We start from the raw sequence: 15,660 nt of genomic DNA, 5'->3' as shown, positions 1-15,660 counted from the left end.
CCGGCGCGCCTTTGCCACCGAGGCCCTCACCACGTCCAGTCCCTTCCCTGCGGCCCACCAATCACGCCTGGCCGCCGCGGAAGCCCGGTTTTTGAGGGTCCCCAAAGCCCCGCCCCTCCAGCCCCTCCGCCCAACCGTCCCGGTGATTGACAGGCGAGCCGGGCGGAAGCTGCGGCGCCTGCGCGCTGGCCGCGCAGCGCTCCCCTCGGGCCGGGCCGGGGAGTTCCCAGCAGACCCCGCGCCGCGCCTGCGCAGTGCGGGGGAGGCTTTTAATTCCATTGTGGAGAGGACGGCGTTATTTTTATTAACTGGAGGCGGCGGCGGCGGCGGCGGCGGCGGCGGGACCGTAAGTGTTGCGGGGGGGTGGGCGCGGGGCGGGCGAGGCCGGGGGGGGCGCGGGGCCGTGCGCGCGGCGCCGAGGGGACCGCGCTGCGCTCCGTGCGGGCGCTGCGGGCTGGGCGGCGGCGGGTCGGGCGCGGGGTCCCGCGGGCCCGGTCCCACCGCCTCTCTTGTCCCCTCTCCCTGTCCCTCCCGCCCGCAGCCAGGCCTCCTCCGGGGCATGAAAGTCGGCGGCGGGTTCCTGAGCGGCAGCGGCGGCTCCGGCGGCCGGCGGGCGGAGATGGAGCCCAGCTTCCCGCAGGGTCTGGTCATGTTCAACCACCGGCTGCCCCCGGTCGCCAGCTTCACCCGGCCGGCCGGCCCGGCCGCCCCTCCCCCGCAGTGCGTGCTCGCCGCCTCTACCTCCGCGGCCCCGGCGGCCGAGCCCCCCCCTGCGCCGGCCCCGGACATGACTTTCAAGAAGGAGCCGGCGGCCTCCGGCGCGGCCTTCCCGGCGCAGCGGACCTCCTGGGGCTTCCTGCAGTCCCTGGTCAGCATCAAGCAGGAGAAGCCGGCGGACCCCGACGAGCAGCCGGCCCACCACCACCACCACCACCACTACGGGGGGCTGTTCGCGGGGGCCGAAGACAGATGCCCGGGCCTGGGGGGCAGCGGGGAAGGGGGCAGCCACGGCGTCATCCAGGACCTCAGCGTCCTCCACCAGCATGGCCAGCCGCAGCCCGCCCAGCACCACCTGGCCAGCGCCAGGACCGACGAGCGCCATGACAACGGGGAGCCAAAGCAGGACACTAACTTAGTCAAAAAGGCGAAGAGGCCAAAGCCAGAATCTCAGGGAATCAAAGCCAAGAGGAAGCCCAGCGCCTCTTCCAAACCTCCTGTGGTTGGAGATGGAGAAGGCGCCATCCTCTCCCCAAGTCAGAAACCTCATATCTGCGATCACTGTAGCGCTGCTTTCAGAAGCTCCTATCACCTGCGGAGACACGTGCTCATCCACACGGGAGAGAGGCCTTTCCAGTGCAGCCAGTGCAGCATGGGTTTCATTCAGAAATACCTCCTGCAGCGGCATGAGAAGATCCACAGCAGAGAGAAGCCGTTTGGCTGTGACCAGTGTAGCATGAAGTTCATCCAGAAGTACCACATGGAGAGACACAAGAGGACACATAGTGGAGAAAAGCCATATAAGTGCGACACTTGCCAACAGTATTTTTCGAGGACTGATAGACTGTTGAAGCACAGACGCACGTGTGGTGAAGCCATAGCGAAAGGAGCCGTGAGCGCAGAACCTGGGTCGTCAAACCCTCACAGTATGGGTCACCTGGCTGTGTTGTCTCAGGGAAACACCAGTTCTTCAAGGAGAAAAACCAAGTCAAAAAGCATAGCTGTCGAAAATAAGGAACACAAGACTGCTAAAGCGACCGAATCACCAATTTCCAACAGCCTGAGCGTGCAGAGTTACTCCGTCGAGATGCCTGCTATGTCTTCCGGTGGAGGCATAATTGGCCCTGGTGTGGACGAACTGCAGAAAAGGGTGCCAAAATTGATCTTTAAGAAAGGAAGCAGAAAGAGTACAGACAAAAACTACCTTAACTTTGTGTCACCATTACCAGACATAGTTGGTCAGAAGCCTTTGTCTGGGAAACCAGGTGGCTCACTTGGCATAGCATCGAGCACTGGTGTGGAGACCATTAGTCTTCTCCAGGGTGCAGGTGGCAAGCAAGGCCAGATGAATAGTAATTATGACGATGCCATGCAGTTTTCAAAGAAAAGAAGATACTTACCAACTGCCAGCAGCAACAGTGCCTTCTCTATAAACGTGGGACACATGGTCTCCCAGCAGTCCGTCATTCAGTCTGCAGGGGTCAGTGTTTTGGACAGTGAGGCCCCATTGTCACTTATCGACTCCTCAGCTCTAAATACTGAAATTAAGTCTTGTCATGACAAGTCTGGAATTCCGGATGAGGTTTTGCAGAGTATTTTGGATCAGTACTCCAACAAGTCAGAAAGCCAGAAGGAGGATCCTTTCAACATAACAGAACCACGAGTGGACTTACACACCTCAGGAGAACACTCTGAGTTGGTTCAAGAAGAGAATTTGAGCCCAGGCACCCAGACCCCTTCCTCTGAGAAGGCAAGCATGTTGCAAGAATACTCCAAGTACCTCCAGCAGGCTTTTGAAAAATCCACGAATGCGGGTTTTACGCTTGGACACGGTTTCCAGTTTGTCAGCTTGTCTTCGCCTCTCCACAACCACACTTTATTTCCAGAAAAACAGATATACACTACGTCTCCTTTGGAGTGTGGTTTCGGCCAGTCTGTTACCTCAGTGTTGCCATCTTCATTGCCAAAGCCTCCTTTTGGGATGTTGTTTGGATCTCAACCAGGTCTTTACCTGTCTGCTTTGGATGCCACCCATCAGCAGTTGACACCTTCCCAGGAGCTGGATGATCTGATAGATTCTCAGAAGAATCTGGAGACCTCTTCAGCCTTTCAGTCCTCATCTCAGAAACTGACTAGCCAGAAGGAACAACAGAAAAACTTAGAGTCCTCAGCCAGCTTTCAGATTCCATCTCAGGAGTTAGCTAGCCAGATAGAGCCTCAGAAAGACCCAGAGCCTAGAACGACGTACCAGATTGAGAACTTTGCACAAGCATTCGGTTCTCAGTTCAAGTCGGGCAGCAGGGTGCCAATGAGCTTTATCAGTAACTCTAACGGAGAAGTGGACAGTAGAGTAAGGACTTCAGTGTCAGATTTCTCAGGGTATACAAACATGATGTCTGATGTAAGTGAGCCATGTAGTACGAGAGGAAAGACACCCACCAGCCAGAGTTACCGGTAAGGTCCCCAGAGTGACCGGGCTGGAGGTCTTCTAATGTAATTTTGTTTTATTTTGAGAACACTGCCATTGGAATGTTTCTACACGATCCTATTAAGAATAATGTAATGCCCTTTCAATGCAACTTTTCATATTTAGTTTATTTTGTTAGCGTGATTTTAGCTCTGTTTGTATTATGATTTTTAATCAAAATCAATAGATTAAAAATAGTTTGCCATTCAAAGTGACAATGTTTAGCAATCAAATTTACATGTATAGATCGTCAGGGAATAGCCCAAAAGTTTTAACTGCAAAAAAAAACACAAAAAACAAAAAACACAAAAAAAAACCTACAAAAAAACAAAACAAAAAAAAAACACAAAAAAACTTTGTTGCTAGGATTAAGGTTATTCTAATTGCTTCACTCTCAGGAAAGTGTAATAACGCATGGGAATTCTGTACGTTTCACTGTAATGGAATATCCAATTTACAGATAGTATGATACACATTTCATCATTTAAGTAAGGGATCGGGAACATTTCAAACGCTCTATCGGGGCTGATGTGATACACATTTCATCATTTAAGTGGGGGATTGAAAACATTTCAAATAGCTGTCTCCATCTGGGCTGATCCAAAATTCTGAGATGTTGGCTACCTGTATTTTGTTGCAGCTTTTAAATGTACTCTGAACTTCCAAACCACATTCATTCCAGCCTGGTAGAACAAATATTCTTGGATCTTTGATCAAAGCCTGGAATGATAGCTTTAATGAAAGAAGTAAGAAAAGCACCCTTTCCTTATCCCCACTGTAACAGGCTGTAATTCCATTAGGAGTCCGCTGACATCTAGAAGAATGTCGAAGCCCAAGTGGTTGGTCCCAGTATTAGAACCCCAGTTGGAATTACACCGTTCTTTGAAATTTGGGGTCTGGTTTTTATACATGGCCTAAAGACATTGCCCTCTTGTCTGTATTCGTACATGTCACCCACACTTCTGGGGGTCTCTTTTGTTAACTAATCTCTCTAAGAGTTCCTTGTTCCTTCTTTCTGTCTTGGCAGTTTCGATTTTAGAATGATTTACATTCTATAGGTAATTTCATTATGCATTTTATATGCCTATGGCATCCAGATACTAAACAATAAAGTCAACACCCCCCGCCCCCCAGATTTTCATGTATAATAAAGCCCTACAGACTCTAATAAGGGTGTAATTCCAACTGGTGACACAGCTAATGTGAGGGAGAAGAGGGTCTCGTTTAGTTATGACATCAGAGCCTCTGTGAAATCGCAGCCTTGGAGGTCCATTGAAAGGGTGTGTTAGTCAGTATTGTACAGGGGTCTTGTAAAGTCATCAGAACTTGCTATCAATGCTAATTGCCATTTGCAGCTGCTGCTAGTGGCTCTGCTCTAAACCACTTCTTAGCAATTGTATTTTTTTCCTGATTATATTTTTTAATGTACTTTGGTGTTTATGCTGATGAGTTTTTTTATGTACTTTTGGTGATGTTTCAGTCTTATGTACTCTTCTGACGTCAGAAAAGTACCACTGGTTGTTTGCAGTCTTATTGTGTAATCAGCCTACCACAGGCTTCCATGTATAATAAAGTAATTAATATTGTGCAAGTGTAAAACACTTATGAAAGCAGTGTTTGGAAAAGAAGAAATTATTAAAAATGGTTACAAAATGCTAGTTAATTTCCTCTCCCCACCTTCCTCCCTTAAGTGTTTATCAGCTAAAGGGTCACCTATTTGTTATTGCAAAATCCTTAGAAAATGTGTTTAATCCTCTTAAATGCGCTCAATTCTAAAAAGTTTGTAGTTCTTATTTCGGAAAGTGCAGTTGAGTTCTGTTGAGTACAGAGTACACGCTGTAATCAGAGGATGGAGAGGACCTTTACCACTGTTATCTCTTAAGCTGTATTTTTCTCCAGTGTTTTGTTTTATACAGGTTTTGAATTTCTTTAACTTTTATTGTGTGTACTGAAAACTGCATATGTATTATTATTCTGATTGTTTGCTCTAGTTTACTACCAATAAAAGACCTGTTAATCACAAAATTGAAGAAAGGAGCTATCACTTAATATTCCAGTCACAGCGTTCAGATTTTTCTGTTAACATTTCATAAAATATTCATGCTATAACGTGCAGTTTAGGGACTGGTATTTTTATTGTGTGTTTTTAGAAAACTTTTAAATTATATTGCATGTTTCTTGCTTTATTTGACAATTGGTTGAATATTTTCCTTGTGCCTGAGGCGCACTATGGAAGGATAGAAATTTAACATGTAAATTAGAATGTGTTTTATTGAGATTGGGTCAGCCACGCCAAACGTGATTCCAGAGAGATTATTTATTGAGGCTTCATTTTAAATCAGACTCCAGTAACTTGGGTGTAGGTACATCCTTTTTGCCTCTAAAAGGTTGTAATAAAATAAGCGTATGACACAAAAATGGCCTTGAGCATTTTTAGTAGGAAAAATGTATTGTTAAATCATAGTCTAACAATGTTTTAAAAGGTTGCAAGAATAGCTGTTAGAAGGAAAGAGCTGAGAGGTAAATATTGAAGATGCAGAATAGGTATTTATAAGTCAGTAAATATGTTCACTTAAACATGAAGGAGAAAAAATTTGTAGATGGCAACATAAAATGAGAAATTAGGCTTTGAAATTTAGTGCTACAGGTGTTGACTTAGTAAAAATATTAAAGGGTAGAGTAGAATAGGTCTTCCTTATATGATACTATGGTGGGGAAATGATAAATTATATTAAGCATAAAAATAGATTTCTCAGTAGAGGAATAATCTGCTTGTGGGCCCATATGATTAGGAAAATAAAATTCGTTTTACCTTTGCCAAGGTTGACATTCACTAGATTTGCTCATTTTCTTGGACAGGAGCGCTCAGAATCTCACTGATTCTGCGTTGAAATCCAGCTCTGATTTCACTGCACAGGCGATTTGTTTCTCTGTTCTGATTACCCCTAACAGTAATTTTTTTTACCCCCCACCCCCTTTTTATTCCTTCTGTGGAATGTCTGTCTGAATATGATAACTTTAAAGGGAAGGTTTTTACTTTTCAGACTTGGAGTAGGAAATAGGAAACTGCTTTTGGGTTTCTGTCGTGCTGCTGTAAATTCAGGATCAGGGCAACCGTGACCTAGCAGTTACTGGTCGGTCATTTGTGATGTCATTCAGTCATGAGAACAGAAAAATAGGGGGGAAAACCCTGTACTTAAAACTTTTAATTTTTTAAAAAATTGCAAACAGTGATACAAGTATTTCTTCTTTATATTTAGTTTTCTGTGTCACAGTAATCAGATGAACTGTTCTTTCCTGGTCTGGCATTTCGTAGTTACGTGCCAATTGTGGCATTTAAGCTGTGCTGGGTGACAGTTTGAGCAATATGGCCTCTTGAGCCTATACAATCCTTCATAGGTTCCTGTTAAACTGAAAAACTTCCCTCAAAAAAATGAGTTTCTGAATGTTGAAGTTACATTTTTAGAGTAAACTACATCTGACGCCTCATTTTCTCAGCTTTATGGTCTTGCTCTCTGTGATACATGACAGGATTTCATTTTTAAAATGTGATGCAAGACTCTGTCAGTGCTGTGATATGACCCATGCGTCATGCTGCATGAGGTTATGTCAGTAAAGTCCCACGAATGTTTTGGTTACGGGATCCTTCCTGGTAATTAAGAGGAGAGCTGTGCTGGTTTGCCAACCCGATGCTTCCCTCTGAGATGACAGAGTCCTGATTTGGAGGAAAAATGTTGTTAGTTCCACTGACTGTATTTTTAGCGTCCTTATTACTGAAAATGAACATTCACATGAAGACAGTATCTGGGACTTTTGTTTTGATCAAAAAAATCTAACCATTCCCTGTGAGATGATAGTTTTAAAAAATTATTACCATAAAGAGGGTATAGCCAATATAGAAATTATTTCTGCTTGCTTTGTACCTGTTTTGTTTTTTAAAAAGTATTGACTGTAGGTGAGCGTGGCTAACAAGTAGAGTCTGTTTAAATTCCTGAGGCGCTTTAGCTCGCCCTGGGGAAGAAGCACATGACATCGTTTGGGTTGTTTGGGTTGGGGACTCGGGGTAGCTCATAATGGAATTGGTCTCCCCACCCCCATACGTTAGAAATGTGCGTGTGCAGGAAAATTGGAAGTCTGTCTCTATGCTCACAAAGCCCTTCTCCTGACCCCCTAAAAATTGTTTAACCTGTGGACCCCCGGTTAAGAATCTTGGCCTTAGAAGACTGTCTAAATACTAAAATGTTACTGTACAAATAAATTAGGAAGTCAATACCTGAACTAAAAAAGCATCAAATATTAAGGGTACTTTCAAATGTCCTTCACTGCAGTTTAATTACTTGGCGTTTATGGAACACATTTAGGTTACATAGAACCGGGGAGTTTTGTGATAAACTGGTCACACAAGGAGTTGGATAGAACTTAACAGTTCTTTGCACAGTTTCTCATCTGATAATAAGTACCATGGAGATGGGAGACTTGACAGTAGTTCAGTATTTTCATCAACAAAGAAATGTGTTCACAGCGTATAATTACAGTCAATTGCTGTGGCCCGTTAGGGGTGCGGAAGTAGCTTCCCTCCTAAGTATTTTGGCAAAAATGAGAGCCCACAAGCAACTCACACCTCTTTACCGAGGACTCAGCCTGAGTTCGTAACGTGAAGACCGGCATTGGTATAGCCTGAGCTCTAGCTAGGTCGAAGCCTGGGAGATAAGCCTGTAAAAGCTTGCTGTACGGATGTTGAAATCCGTGTCTCTTGGGGAATGCAGATAAACAGCTGGAGGAAAAGAAGGATTCAGACCGTACATCGCAGAGGGGGAAGAATCCTTTCTCTGTGTGGGTAGTGTGTTAAGGAGGGAAGGATCTCTTAGAATGGAGAAGGAAAGGAAAGGTTTGGAAGGAAAAGAACATAAAATTGACTCCAGTATCCACAGGGGTCCTGGAGAAGAAATTCAGTAACTAGGAGGCCAAAGGAGCTCTCTGATTGGAAAACGCGCCTCATTTTGTCATTCTTTCAGTTCAGCTTTCTGTTGGTACTTTGGTTTGGTGTGGACTTTACTCCTATTGTGGGACAATTAATAAATAACTCCACAGACAAATGGTCGACTTCTGTTTACATTCCCAACCTGGGGAAAAGATGCCTCATCTTTGTGTTTAGATACTAAATCTTTCCTGCTTCCAGTGCTTGGTGAAAATTTTAAATAATTTTTCTAACCCAACACAATTGCAGTCAAAATTACTGTTATGTGGTTAAGTGAATGTGCACAGAATTGAGGAAATAAGACAAAAGCTCTCCATTCCCAACCCACCAAAAAAGACATTCCCAAGTGCAGTGTATAAAGGCAAATCGTGTGACGATGAAAAAGTGTGAGGTGGTAAAAAGTTGGAAACTCCCTAATTAATAATTATTTTTTAAAGTTTTGCTTTGAAAAGTGTTGTTTAATTTTAACTTGTGACTCATTTATCCTACTTAAATAAGAATCTTGTTTTATAAGCATTATCTATTGGAAAGTTAAAGTTTCAGTTGAGAACTAAAGTTTTAATCTTGAGTTTTGGGATAAGTACAGCTTTTTAAGTCTGGAAGTGACATTTTTTAGATTAATTGTTTAAGAATGGATTGCAAAACTGAATGACAAATCAGCAATATAACTACTGTATTTCCCTGAAAATAAGACCTCGCCGGACAATCAGCTCTAATGCGTCTTTTGGAGCAAAAGTTAGTGTAAGGCCCGGTCTTATTTTACTGTAAGACTGGGTATAATATAACATAATATAATATAATATAATATAATATAATATAATATAATATATAATATAATACCGGGTCTTATATAAGACCAGGTCATATATTAATTTTTGCTCCAAAAGACGCATTAGAGCTGATTGTCTGGCTAGGTCTTCTTTTTGGGGAAACAGGGTATTTTATTTCGGGTTGCATATTAAACTAGGCTCTTCCTCCAAGAAAGCCAAGTGCAAACATGTGCAAGCGAGTTCCTTCTTTTGGGAGGATAGTGAGAACTGGAAATGGGTGTCATTGTGGGCGTCCATGAGTGGACAGGCCGCAGCTGTGGTCAGTTCAGAGGTGGAACTGGGCGTCCATGAGTGGACAGGCCATGGCTGTGGTCAGTTCAGAGGTGGAACTGGGCGTCCATGAGTGGACAGGCCATGGCTTTGGTCAGTTTAGAGGTGGAACTGGATGTCCATGAGTGGACAGGCCGCGGCTGTGGTCAGTTCAGAGGTGGAACTGGAAATCCTTTCTGAGGCTGCATTTTCTCACTTAGTGGCCAAAACAACAAGAGTGCATGCTAGAGATTAGAAAGCAGACTGAGGAGAGACCTGCAGTTTTCGTCTTGCAAATGGACAAGGTAAAGGAATGAAAATTATTATGTAAATCTTTGCGTTTAGTACATCCGGTATGTAAAGTTGACTCATCCATAGTCACAACATTAGAAAACTTAGTGGCCAGGTTATAGCACTGCGTAAGTGCGTTAAGACAGTTTAAAAAATGGATATTGTACGACTTTCCACTTTCGTTATAAGTAGCCTTTCAACGAACATCTTAAAATTGTGCGAATACTGTTATGGATTATGTTGTTTGTAAGGCAGATTACTGTGGGATTTTATTCCTTTGGATTTGGGAGAAAAGCTGCAGAAGTTCCAAATGTTTAAAAAGCTTTTTAAATTAAGTCCCCTAAGATACAGATGTTTCTATACTCAGTCACATTTGGGATAGCTAGCTGTGTTTTTTTTATGAGTGTTTATGTCGGTTAGCTGATCTCTTAAAGGTTTAGTTTAGGAAAATTTGCAAGAGTAATCTGAAACCATTACACTCTTCACTTTTTAAATTGCCTCATCTTTAGTAAGGAAAAAATTAGGTTGTGACTAGACTTAACAGTTTAGTCAGGGTGTATTTGAATGTAAAAAAAAATTATGAATGTTGAACCTAGTGTAAAAAACAAAATAGTAAAACTGTTGTGACAGATTTGTCTGTGAAAGGGAAGGAAGGACTATTGTGTAAGGAAAGAGTGGAAAGGGGTGGAAGGAGGTTACATTAATGGACGTTTTTACCACGGTCAGAGAATGAAAAGACCTTAAAGATTTGAAGGAGATGCTTTTGGGAGATGGGCAATAATGGTGAACTGAGGCGAGTTCCTAAGGGTTACTGCTGGTGAGTCCCAGGCATGCGTTACGAAGGCAAAATTAAAGTGTGATTTGGGGAGATTTGTAGAGAAGACTGGTAGAATGAATAGGAAATCACAGGTTTTTTTGTTTTGTTTACTCTTTGATTTTATTAAACCTCTAAACTTGACATTTGGCAAGGAGAGATGAATGAATGATATAATGGTATTTTTGCTGATGATGCTGCCGTGCATGACTTACAAAAAGGAGAAAAGATAGTATTTAGGAAAAGACGGGAGAAAAAGAACCACTTGCATAGTAGTATGTGTCTAATAACATTTAAATTTTCTCTCTTAACTAGAGATTTTGAATTACTGTAATTTAGTATGAGTGAACAGCTTAATTGGGAAAAAACAGTACTATTGCAACTAATTTGCAATACAAGGTAAAAGATCATTTTCGTTCTTAACTAAATATCAAGTAGTAAAGAAAGAATTATAACAGGAAATATCTTTTGCTTTTAAATCCTGTCAGTTCATCTGTGTATGTAATTGAAATCTTATGCAGCATACAAGTAAAATATTAGAGGGTTGGATGTTAAATTATGAAATAATTTCAAGGCTTCCCGTGGCATTTAATGATGGAAATTATCTTTCTGATTTCCAAACCTGAAATAAATAATGTGCATTTTATAATTGAATAAGAAACGATCACTCTGGCTTATATTCAGTCATTCACCCAACTGAACCAGTTCTCCATCTGGAAGTAAAATACAAAAACATTTTGAACCGGCTGAAAGTACTGTTTGTTAAAAATGTTCAGTACTGAAATATCGGTTGGCATTTTGGTAGCTGAATGTGAGAGCAGAAATTCAAAATATTTGTGGACTTGCCTTTCAGAATTCAGTTAGTGGTTTTGTTTATAAGCCAGGTATAAATAGTTATTTAGATGATCACATTTATTCTCACTACCGCCCTCCCCCATCTATGTGCTTTGTAATAAAATAGTCAGAACACAAATTACTGGGGCTGAATACATAAAAAAGAATTATATTTTCAGATGAACTACTAGCAAGAGCAGATGGTGAGGACCTTACTCAGCGGTAAATAAGATTAATGTGTTTCGCGTTACTAAGATTGGGAAGAGAAAGGAAAAAAGTTTAGCCTGTCAGTAGGGAGCAAAGCACTGCCTGAACCCAAGTTGATTTGGGTTTTGAAAAATCTCATTTCTGATAAACATGCCTAGAAAATTGAGCTTCACAGGACAGGGGTCGTTTTGGAATTCTTTGTTCACAAAGGTTTAAGGTGTGTGCGCTTTCTCCCTGTGTGTCAAGAGCGACCACTTCACCTCTTTAGGAGACTTTCTAGGAGAACAGCAGCACTTGTTTGGGTCTAGAATCAAATGTAACTCAACGATCTTTCCTTGAAGAAAATGCAAGTTTTCATTTGGTAAAAATACAATGCATTGCTAGAAAGGTCTGTTGAAAAGTAAAAATTAAACAAAGATATTGAGTGTTTACACTGAACATGTGAAATGAATAATCCCTTAAAAATGATCGCTATAGTGCATTTGAATAGATGAGAACACAGAAAGCATCAGCTTAGCTTACACTCTGGAAATGGACGTCTCAAAAACTTGGCTATTCCTTCCCAAGATTGGTTCTATGAAACCATTCGGTTAACTGAAACCTGTTCATTTATTAATTAATGAATAAGTTTAAGTCATAGTTTTCCTTCTTTTATAAATACAGCATCACTTGATGTTAAGTTAGGAATAGGTAAAAAGAGATGCTTTGATAATTGTATAGTTGCACCTTGCTGATGGGATTTCAAGCTGCCTTTTGTAACAAATGAACTGAGCGTCTTCTGTTCCCAGAGGCTCCTAAGTAAACATAGTGTTTAGGTGGGAAATGGTGATACTCCGGACTCCTCTGGATTCTCGTGCCAATTATGTTCTTGTCCAGATTGAAACTGGAGGGACCAGACCGCTGCCTGGTCTTGAACTCGGAACATATTCCTTCCTCCGTTTATTCTCACAATTTTCAGCTGCTCTTAATCCAGCAACTACTAAACTCAGAGGTTCTGTGTGTGTGTGTGTGTGTGTGTGTGTGTGTGTGTGTGTGTGTGGCATTAAGTATTAAGTAACGTTGAAGCAGGTGATTATGGAAGAGAAAGCTTTTGCTGATCTGTTATTGAAGTCAGATACACCTGTCATTAGTATTTTGATTTATTACTGATACGGTAATCAGAAACTAAGCTAAATACATTTTCAATACTAAGCATTTCAGCGTATTACTTCCCAAACAAGACCAGAATGGACCTAGGTGAGCGCTGCTTTGTGAAGAAGTTGCCACATGAATAAATTCTTCAGCTCTGGGACTTGCAGACTGTTCATTCCAGAAAGCGTCCATGTGTCTCATCAGCCCTAGAGGCTGAAAGGAAGTCAGTACCGAGAAATGTGACTTGTGCTTTCGTTAGTACACGGCTCCCCTCGCCGGTCCTCTGCCGCCCCCGGTCTCCTGGGTGCAGACTTACTAGGTGGGTGCAAAAGCAGTTGCGGGTTTCGCAATTATTTTTAAGCTTTTAAACCGCAGTTGCTTTTGCTCCCACCTAATAGATTGTTCTCAAGTGCCCTCTCTGCCTGTCCAGGGCCTGGGCTGCAAACGGACCAGCCACATGGCATCACTGGCACCAGAATGTCAGCACCCCTGGCCTGCTGAGTCAGAACCCACGTTTTAGCATGGTCCTTCGGGTATGTGATGGTTTGGGAAGCAGTGCCCCCAAACTCACCCGTGCTCCCGCCTTCACTCCTGGGCTCTCCTTTCTCATCGCTAATCAGCACCCATCCGACTCCCACAGTCATTAATTCCAGTTTCACCGGTTTAGTTTTGTTTTTTCCTTTTTTGTTCACTGTTTTATTATTGAGCTGGAACTGACATGCACCATGGCATTAGTTTGGGGGGTACACCGTGAAGATCTGATACATGTCTGTATTGCGCAGTGGCCACCGCAGTGAGTCTAGTTGTCATCCATCACCATGCAGAGCGACAATTGCCGGTTTAGTTCTTAAAAGGCCAGTCCACTGAGCAAATACATGGGTGCCCACTATGTGCCAGGCTCCATTCTAGGTGACAGAGGTGAAAAGAGAACGGAACGAAGTCCCCTTCAATTCTGGGGGGAGCTGGGTGAACAAATGCACCATAGGATGTGGGGCAGGGTGGGGCTAGGGAGAGAAATAAGGGACCCGGAAGAGGCCTGCGTTCTTTCAGCTAGGGAGACCCGGAAGGGAAACGCGGGAAGAGACCCACAGGACGGGAAGTGAACCTGGGGCATGAGATGTGAGGGAACTGATGCCCACTGATGATAATTACCTGCCTGTCACCCTGCACCTGTGTGCTAGGCCACGGGGGTGTCCATAGCACTGGTGACAAACAGACCCAGGCAGGGATGTGACCCGCTGTCTCCTACGGCTACCGCCATGGTGGACTTACTTGGTGAAACCCCTTCACGACCCTAAATCTTGTGGGTTTGTTTTGTCTGCAACTCTGCTTGTCTACTGTGTCTTCTTTCCTCAAAGGTCTTGTGGCCTAGGGAAGGAGATGGGATGCTTTCTAGAGAGACCTGATTGACAGCTGGGCTCCTGCACCGTGAAGCGACCTCACCTTCCTCTTCTGTGAGGTGGGGCTCCTAGCACCCACCACGTGGGTCCTGGCGCTTGGCTGTTCAGAGGTGTCAGCAGTTTCCGGTAGATCAGCGTGAACTCCCCTCCCCCGGGATGCGTGTGCGCTTCACAGGGGTGTGTGTGGTGGGGGGACTGCAGAGCAAGGAGCAAATGAGTGCTTCTCAGCCCAGCCGGGAGCACATGTCCCCAGGGGCATTACCTGGAGGCGTTTGTGGTTGTCACACCTTGGAGCCAGGTGGTATGCTACTGGCACCTAATGGGAAGAGGCTAGGGGTGTTGCTAAACACCCCCCAGAGGCCAGGACAGCCCCCGAAAGCAAGAATCAGCACAGGATGGCAGGGCCGCGGTGGGGAAAGCTCCAAGGGTCACCGCGGGGGTCCTTTGGGGACAGATGGCAAGCCCGTCTGGAGTACTCAGACCACCTCACCAGTCGCTGTTTGAGAAACGAATTCAGGCCTCAGGTGTGATTAAAAATGGGCAATTTTTAGTGAGAAGCTTTCGTAGAAAAACTCCTTGGGCCTGCCTGATGCAGTGATTTAATTCGTAAGCTTATTTTAAAGCCTTTCATTTCTGACCATTGATTTACCTGACAACTGTTGGTTAGCTAAAGGAACTTACTGCTTAAATTTGAAATTAAAATTGCTAACGGAATGCCAGAGGCATCTGTAGGTTTTACTCAAAGCTCTAATCATTCTGGTGTATTCTGGACAATTTCTGGCTCACTGTGATATTACCGTGAGTCCCCGAAAACAAGACCTAACCGGACAGTCAGCTCTAGTGCCTCTTTTGAAGCAAAATTAATATAAGACCCAGTCTTATTTTACTATAAAACCGGGTTTTATATAATAATATAATATAATATAATATAATATAATATAATATAATATAATATAATAGTGGGTCTTATATTAATTTTTGCTCCAAAAGATACATTAGTGCTGATTGTCCGGCTGGGTCTTATTTTTGGGGACACACGATAGATTTAGGGTTATTATGTGGTATTTAGAATTTGGGATCAGCCTAATTTCTTTAATGAGAGTAAATTATTTGCCGTCAACTAAAACTCACTATTTATATTCGTTTCATGTTTATAGTTAACATTTCAAAAAGAAAGTAGTCAAGGAAGAGAGATCTAAACCTTTTATTCCAAGTGTCTGTGTTTTCTTTAAAAAAGAAATCCCCTCCTTAACGACAGTCTAATTTTGTGCGTTACCTGCATAGCACCTGTATGCCACATGAAAGGTGACAGAGGGACCGAGTGCCAGTTCCTGCTTCAGACCAGCGGCGTTTCCTGGTACCCATGGAGGAGAAAGGAGGGATGTTACATTGTTAGGAGGAGCGGTTTGTACAGGACTTGAAACTCGAGTGCACGGGTCGCAGGAGCTGCATGAAAAAACCCCAGGAGCCCCCGATGGCTGTGGGCCTGTTCACCTGGGGTAGGGTCTGCCAGCATGCGAAGTGTCACCCGAGGAACCCAGGGCTGCCGACGACAGCTCCAGGGGTCGCACATGGGCTGCTTGGCGAGAATCATTTGTTGAGCACCTACTTTGTGCCTCATTTTGCATGCTCTCCCGACAAACCTGAAAGGCAGGATACTATTAATCTCATTTCACAGATGAGCAGGTTGGCTTGGGACACTCCACCAGAGAAACACCTAAGTGGTGCAGCGAGAACGCTTT

The 15,660-nt window shown here is 43.7% G+C and overlaps 1 long non-coding RNA gene across 3 annotated transcripts in view; it reads left to right on the top strand.

Annotated features, from left to right (window-relative positions):
• The first annotated feature begins 161 nt into the window (after positions 1-161).
• LOC109457771 (zinc finger protein 281) overlaps positions 162-15,660 on the top strand; it is a 58,540-nt gene continuing 43,041 nt past the window's right edge. The window contains exons 1-2 of one of the 3 annotated variants that reach the window (XR_012490940.1): positions 220-346; positions 542-5,209. This is a non-coding gene — a long non-coding RNA (zinc finger protein 281). Of the gene's footprint in view, positions 347-541; positions 5,210-15,660 lie in introns of those variants that run through there. The other 2 variants (XR_012490941.1, XR_012490947.1) reach the window with 2 other exon arrangements.

The sequence above is a fragment of the Rhinolophus sinicus genome, linkage group LG12 (assembly GCF_036562045.2).
Source record: "Rhinolophus sinicus isolate RSC01 linkage group LG12, ASM3656204v1, whole genome shotgun sequence".
NCBI lineage: Eukaryota > Metazoa > Chordata > Mammalia > Chiroptera > Rhinolophidae > Rhinolophus > Rhinolophus sinicus.
The sequence above is the reverse complement of the archived record's forward strand: the minus strand, read 5'-3'. Positions and strand labels throughout refer to the sequence as shown.